General features: G+C 40.3%; 2 pseudogenes; one reads left to right on the top strand and one right to left on the bottom strand.

The window, feature by feature from the left end:
* Positions 1 to 13622: 13622 nt before the first annotated feature.
* On the top strand, positions 13623 to 16700 carry LOC140953287 (valacyclovir hydrolase pseudogene; annotated as a pseudogene).
* A 2238-nt stretch (positions 16701 to 18938) lies between these two features.
* On the bottom strand, positions 18939 to 19828 carry LOC140953286 (uncharacterized; annotated as a pseudogene).
* Positions 19829 to 22993: the final 3165 nt, after the last annotated feature.

Genomic DNA, 22993 nt, shown 5'->3' with positions numbered 1-22993 from the left:
GTAATTAAGTACTTTAGCTAAGTTACCGGTTTGTAAGAATCATCCTGGCCTGTTTGCCAGCAAGAACTGTGGAACTGCTTTAGTTCGCTCTACAGCGAACCAGGAACACTTTAATTAGTTTGTTTAATTACTTTCTTAATTAACATGCTGTAACAATAAGCTTTTCACCGTTTGTAATCCGTTCCCGAAATGAGATCACGTTCCGACAAGTTTGTACTGAATTGATAGCAGCTCTCGCACGCTACAAGTCAACTATTACAGGTCAGCGAACGAAGACCAGTACGCTCAGTGATTGGTATTGAAACACCTCTCGGTTGGTTTTGCATTGACTTAGGTCCGGTTAATCATTAAAGATAGAGTGAGACGTAACACAGTTAGCGAAACGCGGAATCGGCGCTAATCCGTCAAAGGATACCGAAAGGTTACCGCTTTTTGAATAGAACCTGCTTTTGACCAATCACTGCGTAGATTGTAGCGTCTTGCGTTCTATTGGTAGCGTGGTTTTTAGTGTAGAGTAAGAGAGTGTTAGCTGACGGCCAGGCGGTCAAGACCTATTAAAACCTCATTTGAAGTCAAGACTGGTCTGCCAAGTTTTCCTTCAGAAGTTAATTCCCCCAAAAGAGACAATCCCGAAAAGCCCCGTAACAGATTGACAACAAGTCCCGTAACAATTCTCTTCAAAACAGTGCAGCTTATGCTGTTGTTGGAAGAGTAGGGTGAGAAGGAGTATTTCTCCTGAGCTCTCCTTGCAGTCCTAGATGGGATGCTGGTCTGTTACACGGTAAGCTCACCAAGTACCAATTGTACATCTGGGTGGTGAGAGGCACTGCGAGAGTAAAGTGTCTTGCCCAAGAACAAACCAGATTAGACTGCTTGATGTGCAGTCCAGAGCACCAACCATTTGTGAGAGTTTGAATTAAATTGAATTGAGACCACCATGTTTCGTCCATTTCCAAAATAACAAATTATAACTAAATAGCCTGAAGCTAAATGGTCAAAGATTGAAGTCCGATGCATGCATTGGAAAGAAATTCATTTGGATCCCTTCCCCCACAAATGAACATTCTTCAACAAGATACCCCAGGCACTGCTAGATTATCTCGTCACATCCATGCAACAAAAAATTCTTGAAACAGCTGAACAAGTCAACAGTGGTACAACCACTTTCCTGCTCAATTCATTTTTGCCAGATCTAGATTTGTGTCTTATTTATAATGATAATAGGACTGAGTGGAGTCCAATTCATTCTGATCATACGAGTGATTAACAAAATTGGACGACCGCGCAGCGGGAGTCTGATTTGTTAATTACGAGTATGATTACAGACTGAATTGGACTCCACTCAGTCCTATTACCATTATAAATAAGACACAAATCTGGCAAAAATGAATTGAGCAGGAAAGTGGTTGTATCACTGTTGACTTGTTCAGCTGTTTCAAGAATCTTTTGTTGATGATGTCCTGTTACCAATTAATCGTAACAATTATAATTTTCCACAAAAGTAAAATTTTCAATTGAAAAAGAGCCTTTAATAGTCATTTTTAAATGTCATAATTAAAAATATGGAAAATAGCTTGCAAATTGTCTGTTAAGTTTCGTTGAAAACAGTCACCGAAGACTAAACCTCTCCACAATTTTACAAAGTCAGTCTTGTAAATTGGTTACCATAGTGATTGTAATCAATTTTGTGTTTGGTGGATTTAGTGGAGAGGACTTAAAATCATTGGCTCATGTACCTGTCCGATTACAGCCAGCTGTCCAGTTACAACTTTGCAGAATAATTAGTGCAAAATACAACAGTTTATGCATCCGTGACCATAATAGAGAGATTTAACAAAGAGGACGCGTACGGCAACGGCAACGGCAACGCCACAAAATAAAAGGCTTAACCCATTCGCTCCTGGAGATTTTGCCGAAAAACGCGTTTTGAAGCTAGTCGAGTGGTTTTCTGGTCACTGTCGTGCTATAAAGAGCTAAGACTTACCACAAACCGGTTTACAGGTCGTACACTTCGCGGCCTTCTGATCCAGATGCAAAATATTAGCTTGCGAAGTTCGGGCATGCGCAGAAAGCAAAATTTCGAGATTTTGGGTTTAAAAGTGACACAGCAGTCTTGACTTTTACTTTTCGCTTTCTCTCCTCCCTTCTTTTTTCCCTTTTCTTGCCTCATTTTTTTTCTCTTGCTGGACATTTAGTAGGCTTCATTTTGGTGGGAAGAGTTTTTAGGAAAGCTTTTAGGATCTTGGGATTAGGTGATTTTCATGGAGATTTTCAGGTCAATGTCACGTGGTTTTTTTGCTTCTTTCTCCGGTGTCCTTGACTGAATTGTGTTTATTCTGGTATGGTTTGAAAGATATCTTCACTCTGCACAAGTTAGCGAAGAAAGTTGTCCTTGACCGTTAAAACTGATGACGTCACAAAGGGTAGAAAGGACCTGGATCCGCACGGGCGGTTACTGGCGGTTCAGGTGCGAATGGGTTAATGAGCAAAAATAATAACTCTGCACGCACGTTTTAAAGTTTTGTCATTTCTTTGTCGTCCTCTGCAAAACAACAACGTCAAATGACCAATTTTTAGGTTTTTTCGAGAACGTGAGCGCATGACGGTAAATCTTTGCTTCTTTTTTTTCACTTGAACGCCGTTCCTAGAAATTTAGACCCTAAACAGTTCCTCAGCATTTTCCATGTGAAACAATTTGGCATAATCATGAAAGAGTCAGAAGAACGAGAAGAAATATTTTGAAGTGACGTTTTCGTTGCCGTTGCCGTCCTCGTTGCTAAATCTCTCTAATGAACCCTTTGAACCGCAACTTGTTAATAAGTCGGTAAAAGGTTCACAAAAGTCGATAAAAGGTTCACATAATGAACCCATTCATCATAATCAACATTGAACTCGATTTTGGTCTCTACACGTCGAGAGCCGTTATCAACAAGAGTATTGACAATGAAAATGACGTAATATGTAACGCAACGCTCAGCAATCCCCAACATGTAGGACAAATTGTCAAAATTTGTTCTTGTAAAAGAATTGCAAATTTACACAACATGAACACTGGCGAGTTTTCAAATTTCGATACCGGTGTATGTACTGGGTGCAAATTTCGGCGAGGAGAGATTCGAAACAAAAGAAAATGCGAAGGGAAAATCTTCCTGAAACTGAAAGAAACTTAACGGCTCGCAACATCCTTGAGGCAAGACGACGTCAAAGAACCGAAGCAATAGCCTACGAGCAAGATCTCGTATTTGGGCGAGTGAAACGAGTCTCGCGGAACGCGCGAGCGAGCGGCGAAGCCGCGAGGGGCAGGGAAGGAGAGCTTGCAACAATCCCTTATAAATTTTCATTTGTACTTCACCTAGCCTGCGTAGCAAGCGTTTCCTCGCGAGGTTCGTCTAGAAAGCCGGGACAAGAGCAAAAAAAAATTGAATGCAGACGAAGGGAAATAACAATGGCTGAAAAATGACGTTCCGGAATTCAAAGTTGATTGATAACAGGCCAGGCTGACACCCGCTTCGTCTTTGTGTCAAATTTGGTGTTCAGGGGGATCAGATTGGTACCGAGAACTTGTTTCAGCCCTCAGACGGGCTCGTTTGATGTAATTCTCGCAAAAAGGAATATTGCGTGCCGAGGATAAATCGGTCCGAGTTTTTAGTTCTTGTGGAAGGAAAATGAAAACTCTTCATCGGTTGTATTCATTTGTGTCAAGCGCCTTGTTAGGCTCGATTTCCGCCGTCTCCCGGGTCCGGTCTTTGATCCTCCCCGAAGAGAGACGGCTGGACGCGTGACCCGTTGACCTTGTCTGTGACGTAATTGGAAAATTGATAATTTAGGCGTCTCCGATATCACTGGAAGTGAAACCGGTCTCCAATTTTCTTATTTATTTGGCTCAAAATTGCATCTAGCGCTCCCTTACCCACCCAAATGACTTTTGAATGAGTGTGGGCTCATTTTCCCGAGCAGCGGCTGGTAATCGAGCCTAGCGCCTTGTTTAGTTCTGAAAACCGGGAGAGTGAGAGTGAAGAGTGATTAAAGCGCTGTCTTCCAACATCGGTTTCTTCGCCTGATTGAATTCTACTGGGTAGAAAAGTTCAGAAACATGTACTTGACAGTGTAGCTGCGTAGCTTGACCGTGCAGAAGGAAAAGAGAAAGAGTTGGAAGCAACTGGAGTAAACCTTAAGAGAACCAAGTGCAGGAAAACGCTTTTCTCCAGTTCCAGACGGACAATATACATATGATGTTTTTGCTGGTGATTGCGATCATTGGGGAGTAGTCTTGTACACTGCAGTATGGACGACTTTTCAAAAGTAAACGAAACGAGAATCAAAGTAATGAGCTCTTATCCGAGCGGACACGTCGAAGTTCGATGTCTCCGTGAAAAAAAAAAACACATACCAGTGATTAAAAACATTGCTTTGATACTGTTGCGAAAGCGATTTATAAACAAATAATTCTACGCGCCCTCGGCTGTCTGAACTTACTTGACAGACGGTTGTCACTTTTTTAATCTGCGGCACGTTTGCGGTGACAGTTTTCACGCTTTGCGGAGTCCCGGGGTCTCCTAAGTGGAAAAGAAAATTTATGAGAGATCGTTGCAAGCTCTCTTTTCCTCATCCTCGGGGACCCAGGGGCAGTTAGTCGGGTCGATAAAATGTTCGTGGTGAAAATTTACTGTAAACTTTCACCACCAACATTTTATCGACCCGACTAACTGCCCCTGGGTCTCCGAGGATGTCTTTTCCTCGGCCCCTCGCTCGCGCGTTCTCGCGAGGCACGCTTCGCTTGCCCATACAGGAAAGCTTGCTCGCAGGCTACTAGCCTGCGTGGCAGGCGTTCGAAAGGGAAGGGGAAGGGAATTACGGCGCGAGGGGAAGGGAATTAGGGCGCGAGACCACGCGCGAGGGAGGAGGGAGGAGGGGAACGCCTGCAAGGAAGCCATTCTTTTCGCCATCCCGCCTACTAATTAAAAAAATAACAAAAATAACGCAACTGTGAATGACTAGCTGTCAAATAAGTCTGGCCGCGATGCACGTATTCTAGTAGCCTGTGCCAGGCTCTCAGATAGTATAGTGGGAACGTATTAAAACGAGCAAAGCGAAAATAAGACAGGCGCGACTTGGGAAAGGGGGCGGTGGCGGCGGGAAAAATGGGAGAGAGAGCCTGTTAGCATTTCTTTAACGACCCTCTTCCGCCCAATTTTGTCACGTCTGGATTTGCCTGTCAAAACTGTTAACACTTCAGTTAGCTACAATCATTCTCAAGTTTCTCGCGTGAGAATTGCACGCGACGCGAACTCCTTGTGCGATGTGTGGAAATTTATGTCTTCGAATTCGTTATCCTGTGAGAGCATCCGTTTTTTTGGCTCTAGTTTATAGCAATGAAAGGGGGCGGTAAGTTTTTTCCTCTGTTGGGTAGGTCATGCTCTGGAAGGTTCTACATTGTCACTGAGCAAATGTGACTTTAGCCGCTAGTTTCACACTGAGAGGTCACGGCACACATATCGATTTACTGTGACGGTTGTTTCTGGTCGACAGGAATTGCCCTCTGATGAGAGAGCATTTTCTTTGACCTCTTTTGAAGCGTAAAGCTTTTTATTGCGGCTGAATAAGGGTTTTAATTTTCTCCAAAGTGCCTTCTGGATCTGACTAACTAAGTGATTTTCTTTAGTCCGTGAATTAATGTAATATTTTTCTGCAATGTTGTATCACGCTGGGCCCAGCTCGGATAGTGATTTACAGATCCAGAATTATAAGAATGAAGTGCAGCTTAAACTTAAGCTACATCAACTAAGGAGAATTGCATTGTGGCTTAGTAAACTCCAGCTTAATAGTGTTTCTCTTAAAATAGTGTGAGTCTTTTGACTGGAGCGCGTAGTTTCTCCCTTGGTAACAGCGGAATAAGCTTAACAGTCTTTGGACTGTTTTGTTATTGCCACTTTGTAATCAACCAGGACTCCGGTATACCGAAAACAATTTCGCACTTTCCTTCTCTCGCTTTCTTCTCGTCCTCCTCTCCCTCTTCACCGATGCCAAATAGCTGCGGCCGAAAAACCAAGCTTCTTCAGTTGTTCCACTTGGTCTCGCATTATAGATATCAGCGGCGAAACGACTATTATCGTAGAGTTTCTAGGGTTAGAGCAGCTTTAGCCAAACGTGGGAATAGCTGAAAGATTAAAGTTTTGCCGAAACCGGTGAGCATAATACCGAAAACATCTTTACCGCGAGCCGAGTCGCAGACACTCGTCTAAAGCACAAGACAACGGGGATTCATGAAGATCACACGCGCGATTCACGTTAGCCATCTTGGTGATGACAAACTGATGACCACGCTACTAGGTGATGATGTTAACTGTCACAATTGACCAATCAGAGGGTATATCAGGAGCTGATATACCGGAACAGGCCGTTAAAAAAATGCGTACAGGCTCCGCCGCCCTGTCTCTCCCCAGCCCCCGCGCGTTTTTCGCATTTCTTATTACTGAACGACTTTCCACCACCATCTCGGAGCCTGGAACAGGCTAGTATTCTAGTCGTATTTCTCACACTGTTTTTCTTTTGTTTTCCTAAAGCAATCTAAAGTAAAGGTACTATAAAAAAGTTCAAACGCAGTCGTCCATCGAAGGAATCTTCCTTGAAAGTTGCAACGACCCGTGCCGAGTTACATAAAATCCAGCATAAATCTATTCAAGTTGTTGCTGAAGGAATCGGACTGGAAAACTATTTAATAAGTAATGTAGCGGCTCCTCGCAACTTTCACTGCAATGTTTGCCTAAGAAAAATTAAAACACTTTGCCGTCACGCACTCTTTGAGTTTCTATCAGGACGAACTGGATCCAGCCGAGCACACTAAAGAACGCTGGTGGCAAGGAAAGAAGAGCTGAACTTCGAAGATCTGCAAGAAGGCTATTTTACAATCGACATTCTCTGTAGGGGGAGGAGGGGGGTAAAATTTTGGGCCAGTGGCATAAACTGGGGGGGGGGGGGGGTAACTTTTGGATACACGTACTTTCGGGGAGGGACACATTTTTAATCTGCCTTAGTTATATAAAAGATCACCGACCCCCACCCCAACCAACTCCAACTCCCACCCACCAACTCCAAATGTAGAGGCTTGTAAGAATGTTAAATATCCTTCTCCAAAATAGTAATCACTCGCAGGATTTTTTATTCTTCTGGGATTATAGCCTCCAATTTCGGCAGACTTTTGCGAGCCTTACTGCATGATAGCAGGCGTGCAACGCAAATGTATTTACCCGGGGGTGGGGGTACTTCCAGAAAAATTGGGTGGGGGGTGTGCGGTACGCTTCCTGAAACCCTTAAGGCCTATACGCACGAGGGGTTTTGCTCCGGGAGCATGCTCCAGGGTCAATTTGCACGACTAGTACACACAAGGGAACGTTTTCAAGTTTGTTCAATTTGCCCCAGGAGCTTGCTCCCTCATATTTAACCGGTTTAATATTGTGGAGCATGTTGCAGGGTGGAAATTCTGCTCCCGAGGATGAATTGCACTTATCAAATCATTGGTACACACAAGGGGTTTTGCTCCGGGAGCATGCTCCTGGAGCAAAACCCCTCGTGTGAATCGGCCTTTAGCCTATTTCAGACCAAAATCTGTGATTTTCCTAACCCAATTTCAGACCTGATCATAAAAATTACAATATCCTCGACTGTGATTGGTTTAAAAAAACTCCTATTTTACTAATTCACTTGCCAAGTTGTTGACGGACAAGTCGCAGGGACATGTCCCACAAATTCAAACCAGTTGGAATTCGTGGGTGAATGAATCAATTCAGCAAGTGGCCGGCTTTGCATGATGGTGTATGAGGCCACACACATAAACAGCCATAAGTCAACGTGGAGTTTGCCAAGTGCTGAAACTATGTAGACAGGCAGATAGACAGACAGACAAACAGATAGATAGATAGATTTACAAAAAAGGAAGAATTTTATACAGTTTATTTAAAAACATATAATTGTATTGTATTTACAGATTTTTCCCACACAAAATTATACTCTTTTCCAAATCTCATCCTCGGGTTTATTCTTAACAAATTTCAGCCTCAATATTCTTATAACGAAAAAAGGGTGCAGATAACGTTTTTGTTATACTGCCTGAGTAGTTAAAGAACTTATTGAGCTTTCCAACCAAGAAATAAAAACGGTAGGTCACTGAATTAGTTTGTCAGATAATTTACACTAACTGAAATTTAGAGGACCATTTTGTGGATCTGATGCATTGCTATGGTAACTGATATGATGTCACAAGTACTCTTAAATTATAGCCCAACAATAGTTGCAAAATACTTATAGTTTGGCGACATACACTGTATAATCAAACACTACAGCAACGAAAAACCCTTTTGAGCCTCCTTAAGGAAAGATATGACGGAACTTGAACAAAAAAGTAAAATCGAATGTTTTTTTAATTACCCCGTAGAATTAGAATTGAATTTACTTAGCTCAAAAGTTAAGTTATTAATGAAAATGGAACTGAATGTTTGATTTCTTTTGTTTGGTATGGATGGATTAAAAAGATCAGTTTAATAATTTAATAGATTTATTTCACTGGTTTACTTTTTTTCTTTTTAGGTCCTTGACCGGCATCCCTGCCCCTTTCATATGTGAGACCCCCCTCCCCCTCCCCGTCCCCCTCCGGCTTGCACTCCTAATACTGACATTCAGAGAGCAGCTGCCAGCAGTGCAAAAGCTTACAGACTGCTAAAATGCTCAGTCCTTTTTGCTTTTTGTCCAGTGTAAGAAATTTGTCAGAGCAAAACAGATAAAAAAGTCTAAAATATACTTTTCCTGCAACTAATAAATAATTAACCAGTTTTAAATACTGAATTTTATTAATCAATATAAAGTTATCCAGGGGGGGCTGGCGACGGCCTTTGATCTTGCCGCTTTTCGGCTTTCCATGATCGCCCCAGTTAAGAAATCTGTCAATCATCCGAAAACTGTAGCGAGCATGCGCGGAACGGATTGGGAAAACAAGTTCGTCTTAGCAGCTTCTTCGCAGCGATTCGGCAGTGTGAAGTGAAGTTGCGTTTGGTCCCGTTGGTCATTGGTTTCTTCGTTTTGTTCTGCGATAATGTGGAGCTTACGTTTTCCTTTCTTCTGGTCTTGCGTTTGTCATTAAATGCGGCCCAGTTTACTACGGTAAGAACGAGACCAGTGAACATGTTTCTCGATGCCCGACCTTTTGATGGTTTGCTTCTGTTTAGACGACCCACGAATTGCAAGAGTAAAAGAAGGACCAACCCTCCAATACGTATGTAGAAGAGTTTATATTTTCAATCGAAAGGCCCAAAATTAATTCTTCGTGGTATTAAAAAAAGTGCGGTGACTGGCGTGTGGTTGAGTAGAAGAGTTGTCAGAGTTCAGCTGAGAGTTGTTTACGGCTTCACTACACCTTTAAGACGACAAGAAATGATGATTGAGATTCTCAGTTCTACATCCTTGATTGTGAACTTATCCTGGCAGAGTTGCGTTGGATGATTGAGTGGCATGGTCAAATCTCGTAGTTCATGTATTTCTTTATGTACTAGAAGCTAAATAAATTTTGCCAAGAGATCATTCTCTCTTGATTTTGCACATGTTGATAAATTAAGTTCTTTTCTTCGTGCGATTTAATTTAAACTTTACCGTAGTTTCTAACAACTGAATCTTAGGCAGAGGAAAGGGTAATTATCTTGTGTGTTTGGAATTCTCTTTTCATGACAGCAGTTACTACACTGCCTTCAGTTTGAGTCCTAATTCAGGTGTGTTTTGTAGCAAAAAAAGAGGGAAAAATTATAAATTTTAGAAACTACACTACCCCTTGCAACAAGATTATGGTTTAAAAAAGATTACCTAAGTTCAGAAAAGAAATCTTCAAGTTGGCATGTTTTGACAAGGACTACATCTGGCTAAATATGCTTCCAAGGGAATGTATAAAGTCAGGAAAATGGTGACATTTCTATTTTTGCCTTTCCTTTGGCCACAATGATCAGTTTTTGTTATACAGTTGCATGTAATTTTTTACACTTTTAGACATCAACCTGCCAGGTTAGTTTGTGTCTGTATAAAAATGTAGTTAATGAAATCAAACCCTCTCAACTTAAAAATTACCTTGTACTAGTGGATATGCAAAACACCAAAGGATGTCTTGGAAAAAAATGTAAAATGATTATTAAGATAATATTATTAATTTTGTAGTCAACAATAATAGTTAGAAACTTGTGTTGAGGCAGGCAAAAACATTTTTCAGAGACCATAGACCTTCACTGACTTTGCTGTTAACACAAGTGGTAAAAGGGTATTAAAATGTGAGATCATTTCCCTGGGCTTGCACTGAAAGAGAGTATGGGTAGTGGGACACATTGTTCATTTCCCCCACCCTTTTTATGCCAAGAGACCTGATTTGATAAAACTTATTCACTTCAGTTAGCATTCAGAATTAACTTAGTCTTAAACTTAGAAAGATGGAAAAACTTGGGGAAAAAATTTGTGGTACCAAAAATGTAACTACAGACTGCTCTTCATCAACCTTCACAGCCCAAACAGACACCCTGTTCAAAACTCTAAAGGGTAAAATGGTCACCACCCTAACTAAGCAGCACATACCCATCTAGGCCAAATAAGCCAAGGGTAGTATGTAGAAAGAACTGCTGGGGGGATTGGGCTCAAGGGACAATAACTTCTTTTGATGGTTGATAAAAAGTCAATTTTACCTTGTTTATTTTACTTGTAAATCAGATTCATAACTTACACAAACAATTGAAGTTGTACATTTTTCAAGGTCCTTCTGATTCTCTTTATAAACTTTGCAAAACATTCAATTTTCTTTTTTCTGTTTCTTATACTTCAGTCCTTTGAGGGATTTTCTCAATGTATACTGAGCATACCCCTCTCTGATGTACTCACTCTTATTAGCAACTGGATTAACCTCTTGTCCCCACACTCAGATTCAAGTATAATTCAAAACTATGGGGTAATTTTTGTACAAACAATTTCAAGGAAGTACTTAAAACCGAAGTCACTATCTAATATAAAACTACTAAATACGGTGTTGCTGTTGGAGCTATTTATCGATTATCACACAAACGATATTCCAGCGAAGGTTTTGAAGATTCAGTAAGCACTTCCCTGCAGCCTTTTGATATTAAAAATAGCTTATACTGACAGACCCAGTGTAGGTGAAGCAAAGTGATTGAAAAGTTTAACCTGGCTTTTACTAAATTAGCCCTGTATTCTGTATTTACGCCCACAAATATTTGTTGTGGCTCCCGGTGTACAAACAAACTTACGAACAGCGAAGTACAAAATTGGTTTAATGAACATTCCCATATGACTGTTGCAAGACTCATACTATAATGAACTCGTAGCATATGTTTAGGATAAAGCAGAGAGTTCTTAATACCACCGTAGGTGAAAAAATATATAAGAGATGGAGCAGGTTGCCCTGAGGCTGGTCGCTCGAAAATTCACGAAGCTTATAAATAACTGAACTTGCCAAGGTGCGGAATCACGATGAGCGAAGTCACTCATGAACTGTTCATACATCACGCCTCCTGATGTCCAAAAATTTCATGAAAAAAGTTCATCAAAACCTTTTCTTGATGTTTGGACGCCGTAAAACGTAAAACCGAGCAAAAACTCATCATCTTTCCATGTCCGCATTCTCCGCCATATTTGTTTTGAAGGAAAATTGGTACTCAGTCTCACTCGGCCAAATTTCTTAACTGGGGCGATCATGTAAACTCGGTTCCAGACCTCGCTGCCAGCCCCCCCTGAAGTTATCTTTTTATAAATCGTACAAGTCTGATGTTCCTAAATCATATATATGTCCATATTGCCGCATTTGACATCGATTCTTCACACAAAATTCATACCCCAAACAAGTACAGGTATATTTTTTACTAATTTGATTTAGAATATACCTTGGTAAGGTTTATCATCTACAGGTACATTGTTGCTTTGGATCTCTAAAAAACCGAATACACACAATAATAGTGCTAATCAAGTCCATCTTTGGTTTGAAAAACAATGTGATTCAGATATAGACCGTTTCAGAGAAGAACACTAACCAACTTAAACACATGACTCTGTAGCTAATACAAGCATTGACCCTTAAACACAGTTGATTTATCTCACTCACAAAGAAATTAAATAAATACACTTCAGAAGTGATAAATAAAGTTTCTGATCATAAATAATGGCTCTCATGCATGACTAAAGCAACTTTGTCGCTGTTTAATACAGAAAGATTGATTGATTTGTGTCCTCTGAGAAGAGTACTTGACCACAATTTTATTGTCTTCATTGACTGACTATGTGTGTTGAGCAAATCCTACAATAAAGAAAAACAAAAGGAAATCTAAAACACTGTTTAAAAAAATAACAACAACACTTAGGAGCCTAAAGGGAGGACAAACTGATGTCAGTAGGTGTTTTACCATTGATGCAAAAATTATTTATAGTTTATGTAAGGGAAAAGTACAAAATTTTTTCGAGTCTCTTCAGTGCCTTCGAATATAAGCTGCGAGGAGCGATGTGAGGCGATTGTATTCACTAGATATATAATTTAGTAGTTTTATTTCAACATTGAAAGATGAGAACTGCTTTACGAACAATTAACAGGGTTAATCTAGGATATTACTTGAGCGAAACATTTCTCAACACAAACTTGTCTGTCGATTGGAAATTTACACACCATGTGCGTACACTTGCTCGGAGCCAGCTCAGACCGTAGTTAGTTTCAGCCATTTTCAAATGAAATTTATGGCTGAAAAATAACAGTCTGTAACTATGCCTATGCCACAATTCCTTCCTTAAAACATCTGCCAATCGTAGTTAAGAATAGAAACAAGAAGAAACCTTCATAACAAAGGCGTCCCAAAACAGTCGCTAAGTGTACTAAATATGACTCTGGTAAGGTCAATTTTTGGGACACAATTTTCTCAAAGACAAGGACAAATAACACTAAACAACAACAAGAAGTGCTTACCTCGAAGGTTCAAATGTGGCTTTGAAGGATCGCCATCGCCGTAAGACAACAAACGACGGGGAAAACACACACCAAAAATTAAAGTACCACTAAAAAATCCGAAAAAGAACAAAATGCAGGCAAAGAAACCTACATTTCGACTGGTTTGCGCCACATTTTCGCCATCGTTTCGTCACAAATTTCCACCTTGATGAAACCATCCAACGCCAGCTTGGAGCACGAACCAACCAATCGGCGATAAGAAATCAGCCCACGTGACATAAGTTTCCTATCCAGTCTTTCTACTATCCATGGTTTCAGTTTGTTTAACATCCTCTCCATGGGTAGAATATGAAAGAAAGGCTCAAATACATGGTCTGCTCTATTGGGATTTAGAATAAGAGAATACCAAGTTGGATTGAGGTACATATTCATCCTGAACAATAACTCGAGAACTGTTCACTGCAGCCATACCATGATCACTTGTGATGATCAAATTCACCTTCAAGACAAATTTACCTTCAATTAGCACTTTGAAATCAATCTATCTATCATTTTAATGTTAAAGGGGCTATATCATGGTCATTTTTTGGGTGTCTAGAAAACGATGACCTAGAAAACGAAGAAGTTTTCACCAGAAGTTGCCGATGTGATTCGCAGAATGGACAATGTAACCGGATATCTGCTGCAAACCCTGCGAAGTCGTGCTGTTGGACCAGGTATGGAAACATAGTTTGAATTTGTTTTGTAAATATTGTCGTTAAACACTTTTGTGATAAGCTTACATCATACACCAAAAGGCGACCGTTAAACATGCTGAGAGGCTATTTGCAATGTTGATGAAGTGCCAGCCCAGCTACTTCAGTTATACTGCTCTTTAGAAACTGGACCGGAGTGTTTTTACATGATAGATTGAGCTGCTTTCCCTAAACACCTTGTAATGTCATTTTGTTCATTGTAATAATAATCCTTTAAATAAATAGTTCATAAATAAAGAGGGGTCCCATGCATAAAAATGAGGGTGTCTAGAAAACGACGACCTAGAAAACGAAGACCTACGACCTAGAAAACGACAACCTAGAAAACGATGACCTAGAAAACGACGACCTAGAAAACGACGACCTAGAAAACGACGACCTATTTGCTGACACTTTCCTTGACAACATAATAAAGTACAGTAAAATTTTGAAAATAAGTCCCTCCAAATATAAGCCCCTCAAACTTTTAACGCAAAAACCCGTCTGTTAAATCGCCCCTCCAAATATAAGGCCCCCGGGGGCTTGTACTTGGAAATTGCCCTCAAATACAAAGCAAAACAAAGCAAAAACGAAAAATTTCCTTCCAATTGTACGGCTAGCCCAATCGATTTTGAAACCGGTCAGTATAAAACATGGACTGCGGACTGTTGACTACGGACTGCGGACTGGGAATAAAATACGGACTAGGTATAAAACGCGGACTGGAAAATATGGACTGGGTATAAAACACGGACTAGGTATAAAACGCGGACTGCAGACCGCGGACTGGGTATAAAATAGAAATTCTTGGTGGAGTTTCTCTGAATCAAGAGCCTGACGAAAATGCCTTTTTCTACACCCATTTCAGACATGGTCTCGGTCTTTAACAATCATGAAAGGGGTCAGGACCCGGGGTTACTCTCTTATGTAAGCCATATAGGTATTTGCCGCCCTAAAGGGTAGGGTTTATGGGCCGTTTTGGTGGTCTGAAAACACTTTGAGTATTTTGGTTTGGAATCGGGTATGGTTTTCGAGGAAACTACGGGAGCGTACATGTACGAATGTATTTATGGTTTTGAATTCTAAATGAATAAGAACGAAATAGAAATATGCGAATTTGAAATGCATTTGAAGAATTTTTTGTTTGCGCTCAAGAGAGAATGATCTACTGTTGCGCTCTAATCTATAATAAATTATATAATGATGACATAATTTCTGCCTAATCAGGCCTACTCGCGTGTTCCAGGCTTCGAGATAATTGGGTCCGCTGAGTGAAGAAAGCGCGAAAATAAAACGGGAGGAAACTGGGTAGTCTTCTCTTTATCTGAGAGCCTGGAACAGGCTAAATTAGGCCAGGTCTGGAAATGGGTATGGATTTTAGAGATCAGGTCTGAAAACGGGTGTGGAAAACCGGACATTTTTTATTCTGAAACAGGGTAAGGATTTAGAGAACCAGCGGGCATAACCCGACCAAAAAATCCCCGGGAGTACCCCCTTCCGGGGTTCAGGAGCAGGGTGTAAATCATGTCGTCATAATCATCGAGTAGAATATAACGTTGGGTTGGATGATTCATTTCGGATATTATTCACGTATAGATGAATAATCCCTCCCCCCTAAATACTGCTTTTTTACCCCGCGGAATGCCCCTATATTGACCTTCTCGTCTGAGTTCTTCATTTCCTCATATTCCCAATGCTTTATTTGAAACGGAATAGAGGCATTGACTCGGCTAACACCAATACTATTCTTTTTGTTCGGTACTTCTCCGATTGGTTCTCTTCTAACTCCTTATTTTGATAAAATTCAGAGTTTAATTTCAGTTGCCTTAAATAGCGGCATAAGGGACGGACCATTAGAAAAGTGGTAATGGGGGGGGGGGGGGGGGAGAGGAATTTTCGAGCCGCAGGAATTTTTTTTCGTTATTAAATTCCTTGTATGAATTTTTTTTAGGCCATAGCATGAATATTTTTTAGGATTAATTGGCTTGCATGAATTTTTTTTCATTTCATTTTCTCTTGCGCGAATATTTTTTTGTACTTTGCCCGCCCCCCCCCCCCCATAAGTTTTCTAATGGTCCGTCCCTAACCTTCCTTGTCCGTGCAGCATGCTTTCCTTCTCAACATGAGGAGAATATAGACTGCGTGACCGGCTTACGGAGTGTTTTTGTGTAAGGCAAGGAGCTGGAACTACCGTTTTATGCAAGCCCGCTTTCCGTTTCTCTCAGTTTTACCTTTCTAAGGCTGTTTTTATATACATAGTACGCAGTCCGCGTTTTATACCTAGTCCGTGTTTTATACTCAGTCCGTAGTCTGCATTTTATACCTAGTCCATGTTTTATACCCGGTCCACAGTCCGTGGTCCGCAGTCCGCAGTCCGTGTTTTATACTGACCGATTTTGAAACCCAAATTTCCCTCCATAGATAAGCCTCTCAAAAAGGGCCTTTCAAAAATATAACTCCCGGGGCTTATTTTCAGAATTTTACAGTAATTCCTTTTAAATGTTTTTGGTCCTCTCAACCGTTAGTTGTGGAGAGCTGTTCTCCCCTTTGATCCTGTAACAGATTCCATCTTGCAGGAGTACTAAAGCAATGTTCTTGATTGCTCTGATTCCAGAGTCAGTTATAAGTAGATTCCCCTCCATGTCCTTCAGCCGCTCTACCTGGCCTGTAACCTATTTACTTGCATGTTTATTTTAGCATTATATGGCAAAGAAGGTCTTCAAGAGATGCACAGTGCATGGATTGATGGTATAAGCCAATACTATACTAACAGGGGAGGGGACATTTGTGTAAGCGAGGCTAAGAGTATTACTTGCCCCACGCTAGTGGTGCACGGCCAGAAAGATCCCTTGGTTCCAGATTTTCATCCTGAGTTCTTACATGCTAATATCAGAGGATCTAAGCTTCATCTAATGCCAGAAGGAAGGCATAATATCCACCTTCGCTATGCTGATAAATTCAACTCACTTGTCAGGAACGTTTTGGCAGGAAAATTAAACTAATGAACACAGAGGTTTGACTTTTTTTTTACCGGCATTTTTCTAAACAAACACTGCAAACAGTTACTTGTAAATCCTGTTAAAACTTCTGCAGAAGTCAAAGCAAAACGAAGAGTGTTTTCCTATAATGTAGTAACGTTCCTATAACTTTGCCTTGAGATTAACATGTGTTTGTCAAAAAAGAGAGGCTTGTTTCAGTAGTATGGTATTAGCAACATGAAATTACCAAGATTGATCCATGGAGTTAACCTTCGTCTAGGGGGAGCTGCGATTACCGCGAACTGATCACAGTTTAGATCACGTGACATCGTAACATGTTTTTGTTCATAGCTTGTCACTGGTGTCTGCAAGTATTCTCATTCAAGTCTTTGAAAGCGTTTGCGTTGCTTTGGCAATTCTTTTGTAATCCCTATCAAGTTATAAGGAATATACTGCTACCTGTGAACTAGTACTCCGTTCAAGTGCAAAAGATTCCTCCGCGAGCATTAAGTTGAGCCGCGAGACTGAAATTGCTCGCACTCTCGAGTGAGACCCTGCGCTTCTCGCAATTTCGAGTTTAAACAGAGAGTTCTTCCGCCTGCACGAAAACCATACAGGATAGGACTTCTGTTCACACATGAGAACGGTGATTTCGTCGCGATTTCTGTAACGGTGCGAAGCTGCGCCGATCTCTAAAGTTGAGCGTCACTTATCGAATAGATGTTCATACTATACCGAATAGCTTTTCTTGTCCACACGAAAAGCTGTCCTTTTATCTAAGTTTCTTGAATTACATCAAGTCTTAAAACACTCGCATGCGCCTTGGGTGTTGCACACTGCGCAGAATGATCACAGTTGTTTCTTAAATTCACACGTGACTCATGTTGCTAGGTAAAGTGAATCAGACCACTGTTATAGGTGTTTGAAACACTGGGTGTATAATCAAGTGGATCCACTCTCGTTCGAGGCTTGAAGCTGCAAATCCATCCACGAATTCTCGACACGATATCTTTAAAGGCGTCCGCATATCCTGCTCTGTATCGCCGGCTTACTAATATACAGGTGATTGGATGCACAAATGGATCAACGGTTGACAAACCAAACGCGAACAAGTCGAAGTATATACTGCGCCAATTTGCGTGATAAATGAGCATCACTCGAGCCTGGCGAAAGAAGAGAGATGTTGTCAATCATGTGATGTTTTAGTCTCCCTCTTTGCCGTTTTTTAGATGTCACGCAACACTCCGTGACATCCAAAAAACGGCTGCGAGGGAGACTAGTGATGTTAGTGAGCTTAATCAACTCAACGACGACGGCATCGACAACAACGGCAAAAAACAATAGGTTTAGATAAGCAAAACAACAACTCTGCATGTTTTTCTAATAATATTCTTTTTTTGAATGTTAGATACAGTCCTTTAGAATTCAATCCCAGAATAATTCACCAACATTTGAATGACGTGGAATAAGAGCAGTTATTTTAGAAACATTGTGAATTCATTTTCTAAGTGACGTTTTCACTATTGTCGTCGTTGCTTAGCCCCTTTGTAAAAAACAAGGGAACGTGTACCACGTCTCTTTGGGGCCTACCCACATTTACCCAGACTTAAGTGCGCGCCACGCTGGCTTTTCGCGACAAGAGCGAGGATATGTCAGGGACAAAGGCACATGGTTTTTGCTTTTATCTCTTACGCTCATTTCTGAAAAGGCCCCATTTTGCAGTCGTTCTCCTAGACTACACGAGATAGGAGTGGAGACTTTATTGAGAGGGTAACATTTGACAGTTATAATTTGAACTTACAAAATTGTGGCCCTCTTTTAACACAAAATCAATGAAATATTAATGTCATTCTTATTGTTATGATAAAAAGATAGAAATGATATGACTTATTGTTACGACAAGTCTAAGTTTCAACTTGGTTTGAGAAGCCCTTTAAGGAAATGCCAGTCATTTTAGGGAGTTCCTTTGCTTGTTTGCCTGTGCATTAAAGGGGCTGTGTCATGGTAGTCCATTTCATTTTGTTTAATTTTGCCAATTACTCGCCCTCAATCGCTATGGAACTTAAAGTAAGGAAAAAAATTACAGGTAAATGACAAAATCAGAGATCCTAGACAAACAAATATGTCTCCTGAACATTATTTTTGAAGTTGCAAGCAGCAGGCTATGTTAGTGTCAGACTATACCGGATAGTTTTTCATGCCGACACGCCAGTCTATCCGGTATAGTATAAACAGCAACGGCACTGAACTGGAAAAAGTCGTTCACGCACTTCGAACTTTGTACCGGATCGAGCGGTTGGCCGAGAGGGCTTGGTGACCTAAATCCCAGTCCTCACTCCTGGCATAGCCTCCACCCAGATTTTCCCGGCCTGCTTTCAATCTTCGTTTAAAGATTAACTTATACAAAGTGTTTTTTCTTACCAAAGTTGGAACCCAAGCCAAGCTATAGGATAGAGCCATAATTCCGGTTAGGTTAGAGAGTATTATGGCCTCGCGATCACCTGCAACCTGTGTAAGAACCCCAGTTCCAACGGACAAATTCATTTTCTTCAAAGCTTTAAGCACTGCAACGTTCATTACAAGCATAAGTAGAATGGACAGCGAGAAGTTGCAAATGAAGGCGTGTACAACGATTACTTCGCCATTGCTCTTGGAGTTAAGCGAGTACAAGCATACTGCTATGGGATGTTTTGTCAGTTCGACGCTCTTTAACAAGAGAGGCAGGATAGCTAGTGCTGCAGAATGTACAAAAATATACCCAACCGCTATCCTAATTTTTCGAAGGTTTATAAGTTGTTGGTAGTAAAACGGCACGCACATGGCTATAAATCGTTCGGCAGACATGACGAGTGTTACCATGACCATCAGAACAGCAAACAAAAAGTGGCCAATGAACAGCCGAGACTTTCCGCCGGCCACTCACCAGCCAAATGGGCAACCGCTGTCCAGGTGTAGCCGGTAAGAGGGAGAAAAATTCCCATGACCGCTTGCAGACCCATAAGGAAGTTATTGTATTGCTTTCGAGAGAATGTTGATTTCTTGTAAATAAGAAGGTAGTAAGCTGCGACCAGGTTAACCAGGGCAGTTACAAGTGTATTCAGAATTGTAGCGACTCCTAAAAAAAGATTTTGCTTGACTTCGTAGGATGCCATGAGTCGCAAATCGGCGACGTTGGATTAAGAGGGTGAACTGTGTTTTGTTTGTCAATCATGAAACTGAAGTATAGTCTTTGTAAAGTAGACTGTCGTTCGATGTGAAGTTCTTTGTTTTGGACGGCTAATCCCTGTAATGAATAAACTGAAATGTTAGTGATTTCACAACTGAAAATTGTTAAAATGATCAATTCATCAACTAAATCACATCGGTATGAGGAACATTTGTGGTACACCAGACTTACAGCCACTTTATTTCGAGGGATTATCGGGTCACGTGTTACTAAATGGAACGTATTTTATACAACACTTGTTTCCTGCATGATGGGCGTTATTTGACGTTTAACGAAAATGCTTGGCTCTCACTATGATTTCGGAGGTGAGTTTCATATACCTACTGCTACCTTGCGTTGTAAAAAACATCGAGGGCTTAAAAAATAACTTTAAATGCTTTCATTACCCTTTTGCTTGTCATAAAAGTAACTTTGCTTAAAAAGCTGTTCATTATCCCTGTGCGCAAAAACATCGAGAGATCATAATAAACTGAGTGTTCAGCCAAAAAAATATATCTCTTAAAATTTTTAATCCTCCGTATTAAGAGAGGAGCCTCGTAATAATCATCATTTCTATTTGAAATCAAAAGTATTCGGCAATTAATTTTTCTCTGTAAGAATTTATACACATTCAGTTACAGAGGCTTTAGACTGCGACCAGAAAGCTAAGAATCGCAAAAAAACAACAACAACAACAAAACAAATGAGAGCAATCACAAAATTATACCTCGCGAAATACAAGAGCACTAGCGATCCGCAAAATCAGTTTAAAAAAACGCAAAAATTAGGCGTCATACGTTACCTTTCAAAAAGGTTTTTTTCTTTCTTTTTTTTTTTTTTTTTGGAAAACAGCATTTTTTACCAGAATAATTTGACTAAACTGCCAAAAAAAATTATCCTTTAAAATGGACGTAAGCTTACATTGTAGACTTTGTTTTTGGTTTCAATGTCTAATGTCTACTTGCACGTGGCCTCTTCAATATGTCAAAGCCATAATTTATTTGACATATTTTATGATCTAAACTGCTTTCAAATACTTCAATGAAAGAAAAGAAATCAGTCTGAAACGAATTAAAGGTTTTTGGAATAGTACAAGTAAATATTCCTGACGTGAACAACGATTGCTTTTTATTTTTTGACGTCACAGTTTCCGCGTATTCCATTACTATCACTAGAGATAATGGACACAAGACATTAATGTGTATGGGGCTCTTCTAATGTAAAAGTAAGTTGTTGTGACGCGATTTATTTAGTTATACTTTGGCCTCAATTCGCAGCTGTAGTCGGAAGTTTGAATGATTTTACCAACAATAAATCAGTACCTCTCTTGTACATTACTTCCAATGACGGCAGTAAAATCAATATTCACTTCCTTTAAGATTAAATTTTTTGGCTGTTCCTGAATAATCTTTTTGCTGAAGCCGTGTTTTTGGAAGTTCAGTTTCCAAATAAGAGCCGTATGGGTGTTTCCGACGAAATCGAAGTCGCGACGATCGTGACGATATTAGAGGTTAATCAACTTTCACACTAAACGTTAGTCGGAAAATAAGAGCAAAGAAACCTGGCAAAAAGTGTGCTGCTCGTTCAGAGTTTTTGTCTTTGCTTGTTTTCGTCGTCATTCTAGTTGCGCTGAGCTCGCTGGTAGCGTCACCACCAAGTTATCGCTTTTTACCACGCAAAACAATATTCTTGATATGTGACGATTTCAGTCGCCTGAAAAACCGACGCTTTGATGGAACATTCACGACGAAATCGACCTCCTCAGGTACCCACACAGAGAATGAAAATGTCTCAGAACTTCTCTTATTTATGTTAGCCAAAGATATAAGAAAATACATTATTTGTATTTCGCGTTTTAGACGGATGATGACGGATGATGTATTAAACGAGCATAAACATAACCTTTAGACGCTTTCCGCCGTAAACTTGTATAAGTATAGGTGTCCTATGAACAAGGCTTACAGGGTCTTACAGGGCAAAAATTCAAAATGTTTCACCATAGTATTTACATAGAGGATCATTAATATTTAGTTCTTACATTGGAGTAGTCCGATACTCGTCCTTCTCCACTGCCGATGACTTGAAAGGCAGGTTTCAACCCTGGCTTTAGCGGGCCTTTGATGAAAAAAAAAAAAATGTTTTGGCTTCTTTGTATGACAAGGATAGTGCAATTAGATAGTTCTGTATATCAGAGTGCTAGCCAAACTGCGGTCTGTTATTACAAAATTCCTGTTCACAAAGAAACTTTAAAAATCTCCTTTAAACCCTTCCTTTCCGCCTTAGGCGTTGTAAGTAAATGGTTCCACTCTGAATTTATCCATCACTATACGATCGATTGAACATATAAGTACACTGCGTCACGTGGATGATCCTGGACAGTGCAATTCACCAGGGCATTTGTTTTTGTCAAAAATACTAATCATGGCAAGCAATTTTGTAATGAAAACCGGATACGTATTTTATTAACATCAAACTCATTGAACAGATCGGTATTTAATGGGCCAAAGCTGCTCAACTGTTTTACATACTGATTGTCAAGCTGATTCACAAACTGAAGTACGTTATTTACATCATTCTTTTACGTGATGAAAGCAGACGGTAATATTCAATTGTTCAATTTGTCTTGGTTGTGTTTTCAATTTTGCGATAGTTCTTTTCCATTTTATTTTAACCTTCAACGACTATCCATGTCAATAACACATTTTGCCTAAGTTGGGCCTGAAAATCAATCTTAAGTGGCTTGGCTGAGGTTTTTTAAAAATGTTGGAGCAACTAAAAAAATACAATTTTAAGGCCAAGAAAGAGCCAAAACAAAACAAAGCAGCAACTTCTATTTGCAACAATTAGGTAATATAATTGACAGGCCTGTTAATTCGCCCTGTTAATTGAAAAATGTTCAATATATATCGGTGTGATTTTGCTAAAAGGCGCCCGATAAGTTTTCTCTTGAACAAGGGCATCTCCCGTGTTCAAGCCGGTGTAGCCGAAAAAAAAAAAACAGGGGGCTTGCTCTCTTGCAATATTTGAAAGAGCACTTGAGCAACACGATACAATACTGGGAACTCAATACTTAAACAATGTCTTAAAAATAAACCTATTTTTTATTTCCCTC

The sequence above is a fragment of the Porites lutea genome, chromosome 11 (genome assembly GCF_958299795.1).
Source record: "Porites lutea chromosome 11, jaPorLute2.1, whole genome shotgun sequence".
Taxonomy (NCBI): domain Eukaryota; kingdom Metazoa; phylum Cnidaria; class Anthozoa; order Scleractinia; family Poritidae; genus Porites; species Porites lutea.
The sequence above is the reverse complement of the archived record's forward strand: the minus strand, read 5'-3'. Positions and strand labels throughout refer to the sequence as shown.